We start from the raw sequence: 22171 nt of genomic DNA, 5'->3' as shown, positions 1-22171 counted from the left end.
AGAGGCTATCAACTTTGGAGGAAGTAAGCTTTTTTTCTCTGAAACCTTGAGAAAATAAATTCCAAATGTTTAAGCCAACACATTGCATTGTATTTGTTATAGTAACTCTTCCAAACTAAGGCAGTCCATGTGCTGGTTTGGAGCTGTTATATACCCCAGAAAAGTCTATGTTCTTTTAAACCATCCCTGTGGGTACAGATCTATTTTGGGTGTGAACTTTTGTAGGTTGTTTCAATTAGGATATGACCTACCTATTTCAAGGTGGGTCTTATCCTTTATGAGAGGATAAAAGGCAGAAACACAAATAAAGAGGGGTTAGAGAAAAATGCCCTTGAGATGCTAAGAGAGGACCACAGATACTCAGAAAAAAAGGCCACTAGAATCAGAAGCTAAAAACAATGGAACCCATGAGAAAATGACCAGTAGATGCTGCCCATGTGCCTTCCCATGTGAGAGGAACCCTGAGGCCAGCAGCCTTTCCCAAGAGAAATTATCTTCCTCTGGATGCTTTAATTTGGAAATTTTCATGGCTTTAGAACTGTAAATTTTTAAGTTAATAAAACCCCATTGCAAAAGCCAACCCATTTCTGGTATATTGCATTCTGGCACTTTAGCAAAATGAAACAGATTTTGGTACCAGAAGAGTGATGTGTTGAGATTTGCAAATACTAAAAATGCTAGAATGGCTTTATAAATGGATAAGGGGAAGATTCTGGAAGAATTGTAAGAGGCTTAATGAGATATCCTAGGTTGCTTTGAATAGACTATTCGTGGATATATGGACACCAAAGGTACTTCCAGTGAGGCCTTAGACAAAAATTATGAATGTGACATTGCAAAGTGGAAGAAAGGTTACCCTTGCTTTAAAGTGACAGGGAATTTAGCAAACTTGAGTTCTGATACTAAATGGAAAGGAGAATTTGAAAGCTGGGATACTTAGTTGAAGAGATTTCCAATCTAAATGTGGAAAATGCAGTCTAGCTTCTCCTTGCAGCTAATAGTAAAATGCAGGAGGAAAGACAAAAGCTAAGAACTGAGTTTTGGGTATAAATAAACCAGAAATTGAAGGATTGGGAAATTCTGAGTTTTTAGAAAGCTAATTCCAAGAAAATAGATCTACATGAAAAAATTTAACCAATCAGCCTTTGGAGATGGATTATCCAGAAATGATTTGTGGTAAACCCTATTGTCTGACAGTTGAGACTTCTGTGTGCTGCATACAAAACCAACGAGATTTTTGTGCCATTTGTATGAGCAAAACCACTGCCAATCTGGACTAAAAGGTACAGTAAAGGGACATATTGAAGGAAAAATTACTTCAAAGACAGTACCATGGAAATTAAGGTCTGGAGCAAAGAAGCCTCGGGATTGGAAAGTGGACCCAAATATGCACATGGAAAGAGTGAGTTTACCCCAAATTTTGCAGAGAGTGGGCCTTCTGTCTAATTGTTTAGGAAAAGTGTTACTACACCAGGGCTCTCAGGTGCCTCGGGAATTGAGGAAAGCTTGGGTGTGTCATTGTTGAAGAAGAGTACTGCCACTCCAGGTTTCAGAGAGGTGGGAGCACCTTTTCCTGTGATTGGGGAGTACCCGGCCATGACCCACTGTTCAGAGAGGGGTGGGTCTGTGTCCTGGAGTTGGCAGAGAGTCCAGCTGTTATCCCAATGCTTGAAGAGTGTGGAACGGAGAACACAGCTAGCTCCAGTGTCTGGAGATGTTGGCGGTCTCACCTCAGTGTTTGGAGAAAGTAAGAATGCTGCACAAGGTCTGGGAAAGGGTGAGACTGAATCTGAATCTGTCTCAAGTCCTGAAGATAAAATCTCATTCTATAGCTGACTTGGAGACATTAAAATCTAATGGAGTATGTTTTGTAGGTTTTCAGAACTGTTTGGGATATTTGACCCATTTTCTTTCCAATTTCTCCCTACGGAAATGGGAATATTTATCCTATGACTGTCTCTCCTTGTATACTGGAATCAGATAACTTGTTTGAAGTTTCACAGGTTCACAACAGAGGAAAACTGTGCCTTATGATAGACCATGTCTGTAATTGATTTTGATAAGACTTTGTAGTTAATATTGTTGCTAAAATGATTTAAGGCTTTTGAGATATTGTGATGAAATGAATATATTTTGCATATGGAAAGAACATGTCTTTTTGGGTCCAGAGGGTGGAGGGTGCTGATTTGGAGCTGTGCATACCCCAGAAAAGGTCATGTTCTTTTGCTTGTTTGTTTTGTTTTGTTTTGTTTTTTGCATGGGCAGGCACTGGGAAATGAACCCGGGTCTCCGGCATGGCAAGTGAGAACTCTGTCTGCTGAGCCACCGTGGCCTGCCCAGGCCATGTTCTTTTAATCCATCCCTGTGAGTGGAGACATATTAGGGTGCAATTTTTGGTTCAATTGGGATCTAACTCACCCTATTCAAAGTGGTTCTTATTTCTTTACTGGAGCCCTTTATGAAAGGATAAAGGCAGAAGCACAAAGAGAGAGAGAACTTAGAAAGAAATGTCCTGGAGCTTCTGAGAGAGAACCCATAGACACTCAGAAAGAAGCCACTGGTATCAGAAGCTGAAAGAAACAGAGCCCAGGAGCAAAGGAACATCAGATGCTGGCCATATCCCTTGCCATCTGATAGAGGAACCACAGATGCCAGCAGCCTTTCATCAGAGGAGGTACTTCTTCTTGATGCCTTAATTTGGAAATTTTCATGGCCATAGAAGTATAAATTTATAAATTAATATGTTCTCATTGCGAAAGCCAACCCATTTCTGCTATATTGCATTCTGACACTTTAGAAAACCCAAACAATCCCTTCCTCCGTCTTCCAAACTAACAATGCAGCAATGGTGGTGGAATCCCTCTCAGACCACAGCTCTCTGCTTACTTTTCCGACTGCATCTGGGAAAGATTCTTCTCTTTTAAGGACTTAAATTGAGCCAACCCAAATAATCAGAATGATATTTCCATTTTAAGGTATCTAACTTTAATCACCTCTAAATCCCCTTGCCTTGTAAGTTAACATAATTATAGGTTCTGAGGATAATACTTTTGCCTATGAAACCAGTTTAATTTGATTTCTCTACAGACATCTTATTGGCAATTGAATTTGTTAGTCTGAAACTTAGAAGTAAAACAATACAAAATAAAAACATTTTTGAAGGTATTAGTAAATAAATGATAATATAGCCATTGAACTGGCTGAAAAAAAAAACAGCATAAAAGAGTGGTTTAAAAAGAAGTCTTTTCAAGCCCTAAGAAACACTGTATCTAAACATGAGGTGTCAGAATGAAGAGAGTTGTATTGTGTTATGAAAGCTAAAAAAAAAAAAAATTATATGGAGAGAATTTTAGAGAGTGGGGAATGGTTTTTAAAGTACAAGAAAGATCAAGAAAGAAAAATGGGAAGATATCTTAAATTTAGCCTCACAGATATCATTGATAGATTCTGATAAAACAGGTTTCATTGGTTTGGGGTGTAGAACACAGAAGTGACTGGGTTTCCCCCTGAGTTGTATTCGATGACATAAATAAAATACATTTATTTCTAAGTTTAGCTCTTCTGTGGAAATGAGGGAAAGGTTTATGGCTTCAGCGGATTTAGATTTCAGTAAGAATGTAGTACTTTTTTTAGTTCTATATTTTCAGTTGAGAAATACCTGTGTGTATTTATATTCTGGTATGAATAAGAAATTATAAAATGGCTATGAGAAAGGGAAAGATGAAAAGTTTATAGCAAAATGGGAAAAGAAAGCAGCCTAGAGCTTGGATAGAGGAATCGTTTGTTAATCAGCAGAATGGCACCCTTATGTGTGATATGAGGAGACGTAAGTATGCAACATGTGTGTAGATGCTGGCCAGTTTGCTGAATTGTAGTTGAAATTTGAATTCTTTTCTTTTCTTTTTTTTTAGCTTTTTGTCGATTTATTTCTGAAAAAAAATTGCAGAGTGAACTTTCAGATCAAGGGAAGAACTAGATAGAAGTTTGAGAATAATAGCAAATTTTTTTGTTGTTGGCATTAAAATCCTTGAGAGGGAATGTACTTAAATTATATTAGTACGTCCAAGTAGTATTAAGAGTACAGCTAATATTCTGATGTTGAATTTACAATTATAAAAAATAATCATTATAGTAAGATTTTCTCTAGCCCTTGTTGGCTGCTAAAAGAAATCAGAGAACACCTAAATAAATGGATAGACAATCTGTGCTCATGGACTGGAAAGCTAAACATGGTTAAATGTCATTTCCACCCAAATTGATCTACAAATTCAATGCGATACTTATCAAAGTTCAATAAGCCTCCTTTTCAGAAATGGAAAAGCTAATTATCAAATTTATTTGGAACAGTAAGGAACCTCAAATAGCCAAAACCATGTTGCTAAAGAAGAATTAAATGGGGGGACTCACACTTTCTGACTTTAAATCAGATTATAAAGCCACAACGCTCAAAACAGGATGCGACTGACACAAAGATAGAGATATTGATAATGGAATAAAGTTGAGAGTTCAGAAATAGAACCTAACATCTACAGTCAATTGATTTTCAACAAGCCTCCATAGTCCACTTGATTGGGACAGTACAGTCTCTTCAGTAGATGGTGTTGGGAGAATTGGATATCCATATCAAAAAGAATGAAAAAGGACCTCTATATCATACCCTAAAATTAATTCAAATGGGTCAAGAAACTAAATATAGGAACCGATTTTATAAAACTCCTAGAAGAAAATGTAAGGAAATATTTTCAAAATCTAGTGATAAGTGGTAGTATCTTAGACGTTACAGCCACAACACAAGCAATTAAAGAAAAAATATATAAACAGGAGCTACTCAAAATTGAATACTTCTGTCCTTAAAGGACTTAATCAAAACAGTGAAGGGGCAGCTGTCTCATTGGGAGAAATATTTGGAAATCACTTATCTGATGCGTATTTGACATTCAGAATATATAAAGAAATTCAACAACAAGAAAGCAAAGAACCCAGTTTAAAAAACTGAGCAAAAGACCTGAATAGACATTTTTCCAAAGAGGAAAAGCAAATTGTAAAAAAGCAAATGAAAGATGATCAGAAAATCAAAACCATACTGACATACCATTTCACACCTACTTGAATGGTCTCTATTAAACAAACAGAAAACTAGAAGTGTTGGAAAGGATATGGAGAAATAGGAACACTTATTCATGGCTGGTGGGAATGTAAAATGGCATAGCAACTGTGGAGGATGGTTTGGCAGTCTCTCAGGAAGCTGTCTATAGGGTGCTGTACCACCCAGTAATCCAACTATCAGTATATATCCAAAAGATCTGAAAGAAGGGATGTGAACAGATATTTGCACACCAATATCCATAGCTGCATTTTCACAATTGCCTAAAGATGGAAACAACCCAAGTGTCCATCACAGATGAATGGATTAACAAAATGTGATATAGTTGTATGATGGAATATTATTCAGCAGTAAGAAAGAATGAAGTCATGAAACACAAGACAACATGGATAAGTCTTGAGGATTTTATAGTGAGTGAAATAAATCAGACAAAAAAGGTCAAATATTGTATAATCTTACTAGTATGAATTAATTATAATATGTAAACTCACAGGCTTTAAGTTTAGAATATTGGCTACCAGAACACAGAATCAAGCTAGAGAATGGGGAACAGTTGCTTAACACAAGTAGAATTTTTAACTTGGCCAAACTTAAAGGTTTGAAAATAGATAAAGGTGATGGTAGCACATTATTATGAGAATAATTTACAATGCTGAAATGTGGTGACTGTGGTAGAAAGGAGAAATTTACAGTCATGTATACCACCACATGGATTAGACATATTAGAGTTAGTGGTTAAGACATGGGAATGGACACTGGGCCAAGATGGCAGCTAAGCAATGTGCGTGTTTTAGTTTGTCCTCCAGAACAACTACTAAATAACCAGAAACAGTACAGAACAGCTCCCAGAGCCACAATAGTGACCAGACACACAGCGTACCCCAGTCTGGACCAGCTGGGCCAGCTGTGAGTCTCCGGACCTGTGAGCTCCCCAAGCCGTGGCAGCTGGCACCCGGCACCCCTCCCCCACAGGCGGCTTCCCAGAAGGAAAGGAAAGATATTCTAACAGTAGCAGGGACTGAGTCCAACCAAACACCAATTGTGGCATTAATAAACAAATTCTGACTACTAAAAATAGGCCCCCAGCTCAGGCGAACCTGGTCAAGGTGGAGGTCACTTATTGGGCTAACAGAAAAAGAGGAACGGGGACCAAACAGAGGTTTTTTTGCTGTTTCTATGGAGGCTTGGCTGACTCTGGATTCAGTGGTGGGACTACTCAGGCTGCAACTGCCCCAGGCAAAGGCAGAAACAGACTGCTTTCAGGGATGTCTCCCGCCTGTGCCTTTCCCGGGGGGGGGGGTGAAGCCCAACTTAGGTGGAACCCCTCTCTCAAGGAATTCAGACCCCAGGGCTTGGCAATTTGAAGCCATTAAAACCAGCCTACAACCTCTCCTCTGTCTCCACCATGCCCCCAGCAGGGAGAGCCTTCCAAAGTTAAAGGAGCCATAACATCTTTTGCTGGTGGGACCCACAGGCAGATAAGTGTCACATACTGGGCAGGACAAGAAAAACAGAGCCCAGAGACTTCACAGGAAAGTCTTTCAACCTGCTGGGTCTCACTCTCAGGGAAAACTGATACAGGTGAATCCTTCCCTCTGATGGGAGGCCAGTTTAGTGTGGGAAAACCCGGCTGGAGTCTGTAATACCTATGTAGACCCTCCTAAGGGTGGGGAGGGAAAAGGCACCTTACAAGCACAAGAAACAAGAAAGCAAGAACTGAAAAATTACCCTCTATTAAACAAAACTTAAGCTAGAGACCCAGAAGAAGCTGAACTGAAGGTCAAAGAACAGATAGACAACAAACTCATCTGGCAAGAAAACCCTAGGTAAGATAGGTGAAAATAATCTCCAAATAAACCAATTAAGGTAATTAAATGTCTAGATGCCAGCAAAAAATAACAAATCACACCAGGAAAATTGAAGATATGGCCCAGTCAAAGGAACAAACCAATAGTTCAAATGAGATATAGGAGCAGAAACAACTAATTCAGAATATATGAACAGAAATGGAAAACCTCATAAAAAACCAAATCAATGAATTGAGGGAGGACATGAAGAAGGCAAGGAATGAACAAAAAGAAGAAATGGGAAGTCTGAAAAAATAAATCACAGAACTTATGGGAATGAAAGATACAGTAGAAGAGATGAATAAAACAATGGAAACCAGCAATGGTAGATTTCAAGAGACAGAGGTTAGGATTAGTGAACTGGAGGATGGAACATCTGAAATCCAAAAAGAAACAGAAACTATAGGGAAAAGAATGGAAAAGTATGAGCAGGGGCTCAGGAAATTGAATGATAATATGAAGCGCACAAATATACGTGCTGTGGGTGTCCCAGAAGGAGAAGAGAAGGGAAAAGGAGGAGAAAAACTAATGGAAAAAATTGTCACTGAAAATTTCCCAACTCTTATGAAAGACCTAAAATTACAGATCCAAGAAGTGCAGCACACCCCAAAGAGAATAGATCCAAATAGACATTCTCCAAGACACTTACTAGTCAGAATGTCAGAGGTCAAAAATAAAGAGCGGATCTTGAAAACAGCAAGAGAAAAGCAATCCATCACAGACAAGGGAAACCCAATAAGACTATGTGTAGAGTTCTCAGCAGAAACCATGGAGGCGAGAAGACAGTGGGATGATATATTTAAATTACTAAAAGAGAAAAACTGCCAACCAAGAATTCTATATCCAGCAAAATTGTCCTTCAAAAATGAGGGAGAAATTAAAGCATTTTCAGAAAAAAAGTCACTGAGAAAATTTGTGATCAAGAGACCAGCTCTGTAGAAATACTAAAGGGAGCACTAGAGACAGATACAAAAAGCCAGAAGAGAGAGGTGTGCAGAAGAGTGTAGAAAGAAGGAAAATTAGATATGACATAAAATACAAAAGGCAAAAAGGTAGAGGAAAGTACTACCCAAACAGCAATAACACTAAATGTTAATGAATTGAACTCCCCAATCAAAAGACATAGACTGGCAGAATGGATTAAAAAACAGTATCCTTCTATATGCTGTCTACAGGAAACACATCTTAGACCCAAAGATAAACATAGGTTGAAAGTGAAAGGTTGGGAAAAGATATTCCATGCAAATAACAACCAGAAAAGAGCAGGAGTAGCTATACTAATATCCAACAAGTTAGACTTCAAATGTAAAACAGTTAAAAGAGACAAAGAAGGATACTATGTACTAATAAAAGGAACAATTCAACAAGAAGACATAACAATCATAAATATTTATGCACCAAACCAGAATGCCCCAAAATACGTGAGGCAAACACTGCAAACACTGAACAGGGAAATAGACACATCTACCATGATAGCTGGAGACTTCAATTCCCCATTCTCATCAATGGGCAGAACATATAGACAAAATATCAATAAAGAAAAAGAGAATTTGAATATTACAATAAATGAACTAGACTTAACAGACATTTATAGGACATTACACCCCACAACAGCAGGATACACCTTTTTCTCAAGTGCTCATGGACCATTCTCAAAGATAGACCATATGCTGGGTCACAAAGCAAGTCTCAACAAATTTAAAAAGATTGAAATCATACACAACACTTTCTCAGATCATAAAGGAATGAAGTTGGAAATCAACAATAGGCAGAGTGCCAGAAAATTCACAAATACATGGAGGCTCAACAACACACTCTTAAACAACCAGTGGGTCAAGGAAGAAATTACAAGAGAAATCAGTAAATATCTTGAGGCAAATGAAAATGAAAAAAACAACATATCAAAACTTATGGGATGCAGCAAAGGCAGTGCTAAGAGGGAAATGTATAGCCCTAAATGCCTATATCAGAAAAGAAGAAAGGGCGAAAATTCGGGAATTAACTGCCCACTTGGAAGAACTGGAGAAAGAACAGCAAACTAACCCCAAAGCAAGCAAAAGGAAAGAAATAACAAAGATTAGAGCAGAAATAAATGAAATTGAGAACATGAAAACAATTGAGAAAATCAATAAAACCAGAAGTTGGTTCAATGAGAAAATCAATAAGATTGATGGGCACTTAGCAAGATTGACAAAAAGAAGAAGAGAGAGGATGCAACTAAATAAGATCAGAAATGGAAGAGGAGACATAACCACTGACCTCACAGAAATAAAGGATGCAATAACAGGAAACTATGAACAACTTTATGCTAATACAACAATGTAGATGAAATGGACAAGTTCCTAGAAAAGCATGAACAACCAACTTTGACTCAAGAAGAAATAGATGACCGTAACAAACCAATCACAAATAAAGAAGTTGAATCAGTCATTAAAAAGCTTCCCAAAAAGAAAAGTCCAGGACCAGACGGCTTCACACGTGAATTCTACCAAACATTCCAGAAAGAATTAGTACCAACCCTGCTCAAACTCTTCAAAAAAATTGAAGTGGAGGGAAAGCTACCTAATTCATTCCATGAAGCCAACATCACCCTCACACCAAAACCAGGCAAAGATATTACAAAAAAAGAAAACTACAGACCAATCTCTCTAATGAATATAGATGCAAAAATCCTCAACAAAATTCTAGCAAATCTAATCCAGCAACACATTAAAAGAATTATAGATCATGACCAAGCAGGATTCATTCCAGGTATGCAAGGATGGTTCAACATCAGAAAATCAATTAATATAATACACCATATCAACAAATCAAAGCAGAAAAATCACATGATCATCTCAATTGATGCAGAGAAGGCATTTGAAAAGATTCAACATCCTTTCCTGTTTAAAACACTTCAAAGGATAGGAATACAAGGGAACTTCCTTAAAATTATAGAGGGAATATATGAAAAACCCACAGCTAATATCATCCTCAGTGGGGAAAAACTGAAAACTTCCCCCCCTAAGATCAGGAACAAGACAAGGATGTCCACTATCACCACTGTTATTCAACATTTTGTTGGAAGTTCTAGCCAGAGCAATTAGACAAGAAAAAAGAAATACAAGGCATCAAAATTGGAAAGGAAGAAGTAAAACTATCACTGTTTGCAGATGATATGATAATATATGTTGAAAACCCTGAAAAATCACCAGCAAAACTACTAGAGCTAATAAACCAGTACAGCAAAGTGGCATGTTACAAGATCAACATTCAAAAATCTGTATTGCTTCTATACACTAGCAATGAACAAGCTGAGGGGGAAATCAAGAAATGAATTCCAGTTACAATTGCAATTAAAGAATAAAATACTTAGGAATAAATTTAACTAAAGAGACAAAAGACCTATACAAAGAAAACTACAAGAAACTGTTAAAAGAAATCACAGAAGACCTAAATAGATCTATGTACTATAGTTAACAGTAATATCTTAATAACATTTGTCAACAATAACAAATATACCACACAAATACTCTGAGTTAATAATAAAGGGCAAAGAAAGGGTATGGGATGTTTTGGGTTTAATTTCCTTTATTCTTAATTTTTTTTATTTTTTTCTTTTCTTTTTTTTTGGAGTAATGAAAATATTCTAAATTTGATAAAGGTGATAAATATATAACTATGTGATGATACTGTGACTAATAGATTGCTTACTTAGGATGGTTTGTATAATGTGTGAATATATCTCAATAAAATTGCCCATGTGGAAGGGAAAAAGAGAAAAAAGAAAATTATGGAAGAGAGTGGTGAAATCTGAATAAAATCTAAAAGTTTATTAATACCATTCCCAATATTAATTTATTGCTTTTAGAAACAGTACTATGGTTATGTAAGATGACATTAGGTAAAGCTGGGGGAAAGCATACAGGAATTTTCTCTTCTATGTTTGCAACTTTTCTCTATGTTTAAAATTATTTTTTAAATCTAAATATATATAAAAATTGACAGAACTAAAATGAAAAGTAAAAATATTCACAACTTTAATACTCTAATGATTGCCCAAGGACGATCATGGATTTTGTAGAATCCTTATCATAGATGAATCAACCTTGACCAGCTGACTCCAAAGTCAACTAGCAAAAGTATATGGCTGTATTCCATCTCCTAGATCTGTTTCTGAATGCTGCATGATAAAACACCCAAAAACACACAGAATTAAAAAAAAACCTGATCATTCCTTATTGCTAATTTAGCCAAGATTAGGCTGAAGTGACTCGGATAGGGAAGTTCTGATTCTCATACTTTATCCTTCTCCAGGAAATAGAGTCTATGGATGGACAGTTTATTATTATCACCACTAAACTCTGGCTGAAAACAAAAACGATTTATTTTCACATATGCAGCTATGGGTCAGCAAAAAGTCTGTCAATGAAGGTTAAGGTCAACTGGGCAACTCTTCCATCACAGTTGGGTTTATTCACTTTTCTGTGGGTCATATTGGAATCTCCTGTTCTTGAACTGGACTGAAGCTGAGCTCCCTGAGTTTTCATTTTCATTATCCTTTCTTTGTGACTCTCTCAGAGATCAGCAGCTTTGCCCAAGAATATTCTGCTAATGGAATGACAGAAGGAAGTACAAGAAATCAAGTGAAAACAGTTAAGTGCCCAAAGTAGAAGGCAAGAATGTATTCATCACTTTTCATTGGGAAAACTACAAATTCTTATGACAGAGAATTTGTATACAAGCAGGGGTACAAAATGGTACCAAAATGTGATCTACAGCAAATAGATTCCAAAAACTCTCTTGTGTTTTATTTTTTCTAAAATATTTTATCACAGGCTTAAATCTGACTGGAGTTTATTTCTTCATATTACATTGAGATTTACTATTAGAATCAGAACTTTCTAGATATACTCCAAATCCATTTTTTTTATTTTATTGTATAGTATGACATACATACAGTGAAAAGAAATAAAAAAAAGCAGTAGTTTTCAAAGCACTCTTCAACAAGTAGTTATAGGACAGATCCCAGAGTTTGTCATGGGCTACCATACGATTCTCACCGATTTTTATTTCTAGCTCTTCCAGAACATAGGAAGGATAAAATATTTTTTTATCATCACATTTGAAAGGGTAAAAAAGTTTTTATCATCACATTTGACTTTTTTCTTTCTTTTTTTGTGTGGGAAAAATAGCATATATACAAAAAGTGCAATAAATTTCAAAGCACAACACCAGAATTAGTTGCAGAACATATTTCAGAGTTTGACATGGGTTACAATTCCACAATTTCAGGTTTTTACTTCTAGCTGCTCTAAGATACTGGAGACTAAAAGAGATATCAATTTAATGATTCAGCATTCAGATTTGTTTGTTAAATCCTATCTTCACTGCATAACTCCACCATTGCCTTTGATATTTTCATCCCTCTCTTTAGGGGTGTTTAAGCTATGGCCATTCTAACTTTTTCATATTAGAAGAGCCTGTCATTAGTATGGGATGTGGACATGGAACTATCTGTTGTTCTGGAGATACTGGAGCCTCTAGGTTTCAGGACTTATCTGGAACAGGGACCTATCTGAAGGTTATAGGTTTCTGCAAAGTTATTCTAATGCATGGGACCCTTGTGGAATCTTATATACTGCCTAGGTGTTCCTTAGGACTGGCTGAAATGATCCTGGTTGTCTTTTTGCAGGTTATGATATGTAGCAAGGTCTAACTGAAGCTTACGTAAGAGCAACCTCCAGAGTAGCCTCTCAACAGTATTTGAACTCCTTCTGTCACTGACACTTTATTAATAACATTTCTTTCCCCCCTTTTTTTCAGGATGGAATTGTTGATCCTGTGGTGGCAGGGCAAGATTCACCCCTGTGAGTCATCTCCCACATCGCCAGGGAAATTTTCACCCTTGGATGTCATATCCTATGTAGGGGGGAGGACAATGATTTCACTTGCAGAGTTGGGCTTAGTGAGAGTGAGGCCACATCTGAGCAACAAAAGAGGTCCTCCACAGGTAACTCTTAGGCATGCCTATTGGCAGTATAAGCTTTCTCCACTACCTACATAAGCTTCACAAGAGTAAGCATCAGGATTGAGGGCATGGCCTATTGATTTGGGTATCTTTAAAGTTTGACACAGTATCGGGGGATTCCTTAACAGTCGGGTGTAATAGTTTCTTATTCTTTCTCCCATCACTCAAGATACTTTGCCTATCGTTAAAGTTTGACACAGTATCGGGGGATTCCTTAACAGTCAGGTGTAATAGTTTCTTATTCTTTCTCCCATCACTCAAGATACTTTGCCAATACTTTTTGATTATCTGCTTAATATACTCTAGGATGTATCCAGGTATTAAAATAATCTATAGAGGATTAAAGGACCTCTTTCTTATTCTGGGCTCCCTGTGTTTCAATTATTCAAATGAGCTATGCAGATAGGGTGAGTTAGATTATGTGCTACAGAAAATTCAAGTTCCAGGCCAAATGAACCTTTCTTCCTTTAGTCTCAAAGAGTACGTGTGGTTCTAAAATATACACTGTCTTCCTTACCCCTGTGTTCTGAATTACCATAACCCCAACATGATTAGCTTCATTCTAATCTCTAAATATTAGAGATTATATATATATATATATATATATATATATATATATATATATATATATATATATAATATATAATATATATATATAATATATATATATATATTATATATATATATAACAGCCTCTCAAAATCCAGAAATAATAGTCACCACCCAAGACTAAATGTGTCTGGAATAAAAGCTTACAATCTAGGTCCCTGTTTTCTTATAAGCATTTTTTTAAAGGAGCCCATACCATTGTTGTTCTTTTGTTTCTGGCTTATTTTGCCTTACCAAATGACCCACATGTTCATTCACATCGTTGGATGTCTCATAACTTTGTTTCTTTTTGTAGCAGTACAATCTTATTTCATAAGTATACACCATTGTTTGCCAATCTACTCAGTCAGTGCATCCTTCACCCACCTACATTCATTGGGTATCATGTATAGTGCCCAAAGTTCAAAGTCTACCAACATTCTTAATTTTAGATAATTTCATTGTTCCCAAGAGAAAGAAAACCAATAAATACACCTTTCCCAAATAGGAAATCTAAACCTCCTCTGAACTCTTGTTCCTCCCCCTATTATTTACCTCTGCTGTTTCTGTGTAGTGCTGATGTTTTCTTTTTGAACATAGCCCATAGCTTGCAATAGCAGTTTCCCCTATACCCTGGACTTAAACACTCTTTGTACATGAATCATATCTTTGAAGTAATTCTTACAAGAACAAATTCATATTTCTAGTGTTAATTAGTGGGACACGTAGGTCTATACATTCCCTTTCAATCTTGTTCATCCTCAATAAGGTAATATTACTTAAAGACAACCTTTATTTGTATCTATTCCCTTACATTGGAGTTCAACCTCATTAGCTAACAGTTCACCTATTTCTAGCTTCTATTTATTTCTAAGTCTGCTATATTCTGTATTATAAACCCTTGTCTTTACTTTTACCGTGGTCATAAAAGTGGAAACATGCAGTGTATAGTATGTTTTTGTGTCTGGCTTATTTACTCAGCATTATGTCCTCAAGGTTCATCCATCTTGTCATGTGCTTCAGGATATCATTTGCCTTACTGCTGCATAATATTCTATCATATGTATATACCACATTTTGTTGATCCACTTGTCTGTTGATTGGCATTTGGTTTGTTTCCATCTTTTGGCGGCTGTGAATAATGCTGCTATGAACATTGGTGTGCAAATGCCTGTTTGTTCATTGCTTTCAGCTCTTCTGGGTATATACCAAATAGTGATATTGCTGGGTCATAAGACAACTCAATATTTAGTTTCCTAAGGAACTGCCAAGTAGTCTTCCTTAGTGGCTGCACCATTATACATTCCCATCAGTAGTGCGTAAGTACCCCAGTTTCTAAACATCCTCTCCAACATTTATAGTTTCCTGTTTGTTTAATAGCAGCCATTCTTATAGGTGTGAAGTGGTATCTCATTGTAATCTTGATCTGCATTTCCCTTATAGCCAATGAAAATGAGCATCTCTTCACGTGCTTTTGAGTCATCTGTATTTGCTTTTCAGAAAAATGCTTATTCATAACATTGACCCATTTTATAATTGGGTTGTTTGATCTTTTGCTTTTGAGTTGTATGATTTCCTTCTACATTCAGGAAATCAAATATTTGTCTGATATGTGATTTCTAAATATTTTTTCCTACTGAGTTGGTTGCCTCTTCACAATTTTGCAAAGACTTTTGAGGTGCAGAAGCATTTGATGTTGAGGAGTTCCCATTTATCTATTTTTTCTTTTGTTTCTTGTGCTTTGGGTATAAAGTTTATGGAAGCTACCTCCTACTACAAGGTCTTGAAGATGTATTCTTACATTTTCTTCTAGAAGTTTTATGGTGCTAATGCTTCTATTTAGGTGTTTGATCTACTTTGAGTTAATTATTGTGTAGGGTGTAAGATAGGGGTCCTCTTTCATTCTTTTGGCTTTTGATATCCAGTTTTTTCCATGCCCAATTATTGAAAAGACTACTTTTTCCAGTTCAGAGGATTTGGGAGCTTTGTCAAAAATCAGTTGACCATAGATTTGGTGTTCTATTTCTGTGCTCTTGATTCAATTCCATCAGTCAATACTTCTGTCTTTGTGCCTGTGCCATGCTGTTTTGACCACAATGGCATTATGCTGGGTTTTAAAGTCAGAGAGTGTTAATCTTCCCACTTCATTCTCCTGTTTTAGTATTTTTTTTTTTTTTTAGCTATTTGGGGTCTCTTTCCCTTCCTACTACTATTATGATTCCTATTACTTTCTGAAATGATTAAATAAATACCTATTCATTTTTCCTATGAATTTGGTAATTATCTTTTCCAAGTCTTCGAAGTATGTTGTTGGAATTTTGAATGGGACTGTGTTGAATCTATAAATCAATTTGGGTAGAATTGACATCTTAACTATATTTACCCTTCCCATCCTTGACCAGGACATGTCTTCTCACCTATTTAGATCTCCTTTGATATCTTTTAGCAATGTTATGTGGTTCTCTATGTATGTCCTTTATGTCCCTAGTTAAGTTCATTCCTAAGTACTTGATTCTTTTAGTTGCTATCTTGAATGGAATTTTTCCTTAACTGACTCCTCAACTAGGTCATTGCTTGTGTGTAGAAATGATTTTTGTTGATGTGCTGTATTATATTAATTGATTTTCTTGTGTTGAACCTTCCTTGCATTCCTGGTATCAACCCCACTTGGTTGTGGTGTATAATTCTTTTAATATGCTTTTGGATTCAATTTGCTAATATTCTGTTGAGAATTTTTGCATCTATGTTCATTAGATAGAGAGACCTGTAGTTTTTCCTTCTTATAGCATCTTTACCCGGTTTTGGTATTAAATGATATTAGCTTCATAAAATGAGTTAAGTAGAGTTCCCTTTTCTTCATTTTTTTTGGAAAAGTTTGAGCAGGATTGGTGTTAGTTCTTTTCAGAATGTTTGATAAAATTCCTGTGAAGCCATCTGGCTCTTCGTGGGAAGATTTTTGATGACTGATTGAATCTCTTTAGTTGTGATTGGTTTATTGATATCTTCTATTTCTTCCTGAGTCAGTGCAACTTGTTTGTGTGTTTCCAGGAATTTGTTCATTTCATATAAGTCATCTAGTTTGTTGGCATACAGTTGTTTATAGTATCCTCTTATGATTTATTTTATTTTTTCAGAATCTATGGTTATGTACCCCTTCTCATTTCTTATTTTGTTTATTTGCATTGTCTCTCTTTTCATTTGACAGACTGATTATTATATGTCTTGGGGAAGGCCTATTTGGGTTTATTCTGGTTGGGGTTCGTTGGGCTTCTTTGACTTGTACATTTACGCCCTTTATAAACGTTGGGAAGTTTTCTCCCATTATATCCTCAACTACTCTTCCTAGCCTTTTACTCCTCTCTTCTCTTTCTGGGGTACAAATGATTCTTATTTTTGTGTCCTTTGTTTTGTCTATCATTTCCCTGAGATCCAATTCAAATTTTTCCAACTTTTTTGTGACTTGCTGTTTTGAGTGTTCAAAGTCAGTTATCCTGTACTCTACTTTGCTTATTCTTTCTTCTGTCTCTTCAAATCTGGTGTTGTGTGCATCTAGTATATTTTTTTTTATTTAAGCCACAGTGCTTTTAATCTCTGTGATATGTTTTTTCCTATTTATTCTTTCAAATTCCTCTTTATGCTCTTCTACTATCTTCTTGATCTCCTTTATGTAATTTGCCATCCCACTTATTTTATTAAGTAGATTCATATGAACATCTTTGATTAGTTGTCCCAATGTTTGTGTCTCCTCTGGTGCTTTAATTTTGTCATTAGGCAAGGCTATCTCTGTATGCATTGTGATATGCTTAGTGACCTTCTGTTGCTTTCATCACATGTAAATATCTTGATTAATTTTCTTTGGGAGTTGATTTCTTTCAGCAGTCTAAGGCTTTGTGTTTGCAGGATGGATGTGCTGCAGGGAGCATGGTATGGGGTGGGGCATAACAGTCTGGGGATTCAATGATGTGCAGGTATAGGTGCAGGTTGGGGATGTTATGCTGGTGCTTGTGGACATAAGTACCAAACTGCCAGGAAAAATGTAGCTGTGCAGAGTCACCAGTCTGTGGGCATAACCCTGGTGTGCACCGGTCTAGAGCATGGGGCCCTTTGTGCACATGCATAGGTCTTTGATACCAAGTCAGTATTATGCCTTCTTGTGTTGGGGGCAGATGTAACCTGAGTGTGAAGGGCAGCACTTTCACAGAGCTGGGAAGCATGACTGAGGGCTGTGCACATACGTGGATCCAAGACTGCAGTAAACTGTCATTCCCAGAGCTGAAAGACTTGATTGAAGGTCTGTGTGCATGTGTGGGTCTATAAGTGCTGTAAACTGATGTGCAGAGATGGGGGGCGGGCTGTGTGACACTATGGGTAGGGAACGGTGGTATCCTAGGTATGGAAAGTAAAGCTCTTAGTCTTTATGTATTGGCAACAGCCTGTAGGGAACAGGAAAGGGGAGGTAGTGCTCGGGAGAGAGGCAGGAGAGGTGAGTTGGGCTGCATGTGGGGTGAGGTGGATATGCTTATTCCAGACTGGTGGGGCAGGGGGACCTGGTGTGCAGGGAATGGGAGTGAGTGATGGGGCTCAGGTGTGTGGGTGTGGGGCGAGTCGCAGGTCAGGGGGCTGTGCTGGTGAGGGTAGCGCATTCACAGCCTGGCTGACTTCCTAATAGCTGTCTCCCTGCTGTCCCTGTGCTCCTATGGGTTCCGTGCCTCCGCACCGACTCCAGCTTTCTGCTTCCCAATACCTTGGCCTCTGCAACTAGGGCCACCCTATGTGGTGCAGAAGGCTCTCCCAGGTCAGTTGCATTCTTGAATCACCATCTCAGTGGCCCTCCTGCCCCTCCTCTAACTTTTTTGTGGAGCAGGGCTGAACTCGAGCTACTCTATTCAGCTTTCTTCCCAGAAATCCTCCAAATCCATTTTTAAAGAAAGCTTTCCTGACTTTCCCATCTATAAATTACATTTTGCCTTCTTAATCTTTATAGCACTTTATTCTGAACACAAGTATAAATGTAGCTCTCTTGGGGTATTGCACTGTATCCATTTGTATATATTTCTGCAAATCCAGTTCTTATCTTAACTTGGTGAAAGCACAAGAAATTACCACTTTCATCATTGCAAGAACTCAAGGCTTTAGCATATAATCCTCCCCATTGTATTTGCTCAATATATTTAATTTAGTTAGTATATGATACCAGTTAATAAGACAATATTTCTGTTCTTGAATTAGCAATTTAATTATCTCAAGTCATCAGATTCAAATTCCTTCCATGCATTTAAAAATAACCTATGGAACTGAACATTAGGACCTTCTGACATAAAAATCATGTTTATTTTTGATATAACCTTGCAAAAATAACAAATTTTGAAATCCTGTTCGAATCTTTCTTTGCTAACGTTTTCTGGATTAGAAGTTTACATGACTTTGACACTTCACCTCTGAAGTTCTTTACATGACTTGTTAAAAAAGATTTCTAAAATCTATTATACAAGTCATTGCCTTATAGCGAACATGACATCTATAAACCAATTCAAATGAAGTATTACTACTGTAAGAATTTCATTTTGTTACCTAACCATGTAAAATATCATTTTATATAAAGTCTATTATTCATATATCTCGGAATGCTATATTTAGTCTATTAACAAATTTAAATGTCTGCTATTTGATTCATGTTTTGAAATAGAGAAATAATTATTAGTAAATATATGTTGAGTGATCAAAAACATAGTTTTAGATAATAAGAGGTACAAGGCAGTGCAGTATCAAAAACATCTGTTGGCAACCACTAACTAATGCATACTGCTGTTCAATATAGAAATGTCAGTAATTTATCTGGCAGCCAGACTCTTCTTTTAGACTGCATGCTATTAAATGTGATATTCTTGAGTTGAGAAGGATTTGCTTTTTTATTACCAAGCTTATGTTACATGTCATTATTTTATATTCTGATAGCATTATTCTCTCATCTTAAATTAAGTTTTATCTGCTATTTTAAGTAGCCAATAGACATTGGAACAAATTATTATTCAAGGAGAAAAACGGGGAAAATTGTTACTTGATGCTGAATTGAATTTAAAGAATCCGTTTAATCAGCAAGAAATATTTACAGTACTGCACATCTTTAAGTCGAAAGTAATTTTCCTCATGTTGGATTAGTAGCCATTAAGCTAGTTAAAAAATATTCATCTACCCAACATAGTTATTTATACAGATATGTAACAAAGTCATGTTAAATTGCTTGGTTAAAAGTAGTTTTGCATTCTGTATCCAATTACATGTTACTCAGGCTTGACTCAATCAATCGATCATGAACATATTTCTTTGAATTATTGCTACTTATAGGATAATGTGCCCCTTTAAATTTACATATAAGGTATATTTTCTGCTCTCAAAGTGCTTTTAGGATAAATGTATGTGCCTGATTTTACTTTGTACCGTGGAAGAGTCTAAATTCTATCCTAGAAAAATAGATGTTAGAGACAGAGTTTTCTCCTATTATCTATTCAGCACTTGTTTTCTCTTAGTAGGACAAGACAAATGGTAGCTAGGTTATAAATAAATGATAGCAATGTAGATAGATAAAGATGTCATATACAACATCTTCATGTCAATGTCAACTTGTCAAATGATTGCTAGCGATAATAATGACATTGGTGGTTCTCAGGAAGGAAATTATCTCATAAATTATATATTACGCTAGTCAGGGAATGCTTCCTGAAGAGAAAAGGTGTCAGTATTTTAACATAGATGGAGAAGCCAAAAAACAAAATATCAAGACGTGTAAATATTATAAGCTAAATCTTATAGTCAAAGAAGAATGTGGTTTATAGAAAGGTGGTTGTGGTGAACAGACTCTAGAAGGATCCCATTAAGATCCAACACTTAGCTTTTATGTCCTTGTGTGATCCCCTCACTTGAAGAATCACCGAGATTAGGATCTAACAAATAGAAAAAGGCAAATCTGATGGGATGTACATGATTTTTACATGTTTGGGTGATGTCAAGTTCCAACTTGCATTGCTAGAGGACTCTCTCTTCCTTTTTAGCCTAGAGGAATCAAATTGCCATGTTGTGTGCTGCTTCATGGAAAGCAAGGAGCTGAAGGCTGTTTCAAGGTGACACCGAACCAGAGATTCAGCATCCTGCAAGAACTGAATGCTGCCAAGAACCCTGCAAGCTTGGGAGCAGATTCTTCCTGGGGCAGCCTCAGATGAGACTGTAGGCCCATTTAACATTTGATGCAAATCATGTGAGACACTGAGCAGATGATTTAACCAAGCTGTGACCAGAGTCTTAACCAACAGAAAACACCATAAGATAGTAAATGTGGGTTGTTCTAAGCCACTAAGTGTATGATAATCATGTCTCACATCACTAAACATCTAATTCTGTAACTAAAGATTTGAATCTTATAAGTGGCAAGCCTCTGATAGAACTATCAGAGAAAAATTGAAAGATTGATTGTGATTTACAATGCTCCGAGAATGTGGAGGACTGTGAATAGTAATATCGTTTGAACATTTTCCTTAAAGCAGTGATGGGAAGGGTGGTCATTAAATATTCTGCTAAAGAAAAGGATAGGATAAAAAAATGGAAACAGTTTCCATATGCATGAGATAAAGACATCAGGATTTGGGAGGCTGCTTAACTATCTTGAAAATGAAGTAGAAAGGCATGGCAGTCTAGGCTAGGCTAGAGGTAGCAGTGGACACTAACCGGAAGAAATCAAGAATTATAGAACAATTTATAGATTGCTTGTATAAAGCGAGAAGGGGTAATATAAAAATTGTAAGAACATTTTTGCGAAACTGCTTTTAGACTTAGATATTTAATAAAATGAAGGAGAAAGTAGAGGAAATTGCATTGACTTGCCAGGGGAAAGAGCAGGAAGGAGAACATGCTGAAATAATTTTTTTGTATATGTTATGTTTCAGACACTAGAAGGACAGCATAAGTATCAGTATAAGGACTTAAAATAAGAACAAGAATTCATTTTGAGGCTGGAGGAATGTATGTGAACACCATTGAAGTATTTATGGGAATTTTATAGGAGAGAAATAATTTCCCAAAGAGAAGGGGACTGAGCTCAAAGAGCTGGACTTAATGTAGTCAAGGATTGGCTAAATTATTTTATATCTTTCATTATTTGAAAAATATTATAATTCTATTTTCATAATTTTACAATATTTCATATTTCTACAGAAAATTGTTCTCCATGATTTCTCTTTCATATTAAAAAAAGAATTGGAAAAAAGGGTTATAAGAAATGTTGCTTCATAAATTTCAGTGTTTGCATTGTACTAACATAAGAACAATATATTTCACTAAGGAGTATAAGATAATGAAATAAAATGATTGGTTCTAAATCTATATGAAAACACTTAAATATTGATATAATTGCAAAGAAATGTACCTTCATTGTGATTTGCGTCAGAAGAATTACTCTCATGTCCCTATTGTGACAAATAAGAAAACAGGAGGAAAATGCTTTTTAAAACATTACATATGAATCATTAAGTTAAAAATTGATGGCTCTTTTCAGAAGGTGGGTTTCCAAAGGTGGAGTAAATACTAGCATCATCATAGACCGGGAAGCATACCAAAATGCAAATATCAGAG

General features: G+C 36.4%; 1 long non-coding RNA gene across 1 annotated transcript in view; it reads left to right on the top strand.

The window, feature by feature from the left end:
• Positions 1-21780, top strand: part of LOC143646155 (uncharacterized) — a 30482-nt gene extending 8702 nt beyond the window's left edge. Inside the window, exons 3-4 of the long non-coding RNA XR_013157347.1 lie at positions 12757-12800; positions 20599-21780. This is a non-coding gene — a long non-coding RNA (uncharacterized LOC143646155). The remainder of the gene's footprint in view (positions 1-12756; positions 12801-20598) is intronic.
• Positions 21781-22171: the final 391 nt, after the last annotated feature.

Source organism: Tamandua tetradactyla, chromosome 9 (genome assembly GCF_023851605.1).
Source record: "Tamandua tetradactyla isolate mTamTet1 chromosome 9, mTamTet1.pri, whole genome shotgun sequence".
In the NCBI taxonomy this organism is placed as follows: domain Eukaryota; kingdom Metazoa; phylum Chordata; class Mammalia; order Pilosa; family Myrmecophagidae; genus Tamandua; species Tamandua tetradactyla.
This window is presented reverse-complemented; position numbering and strand designations above follow the sequence as displayed.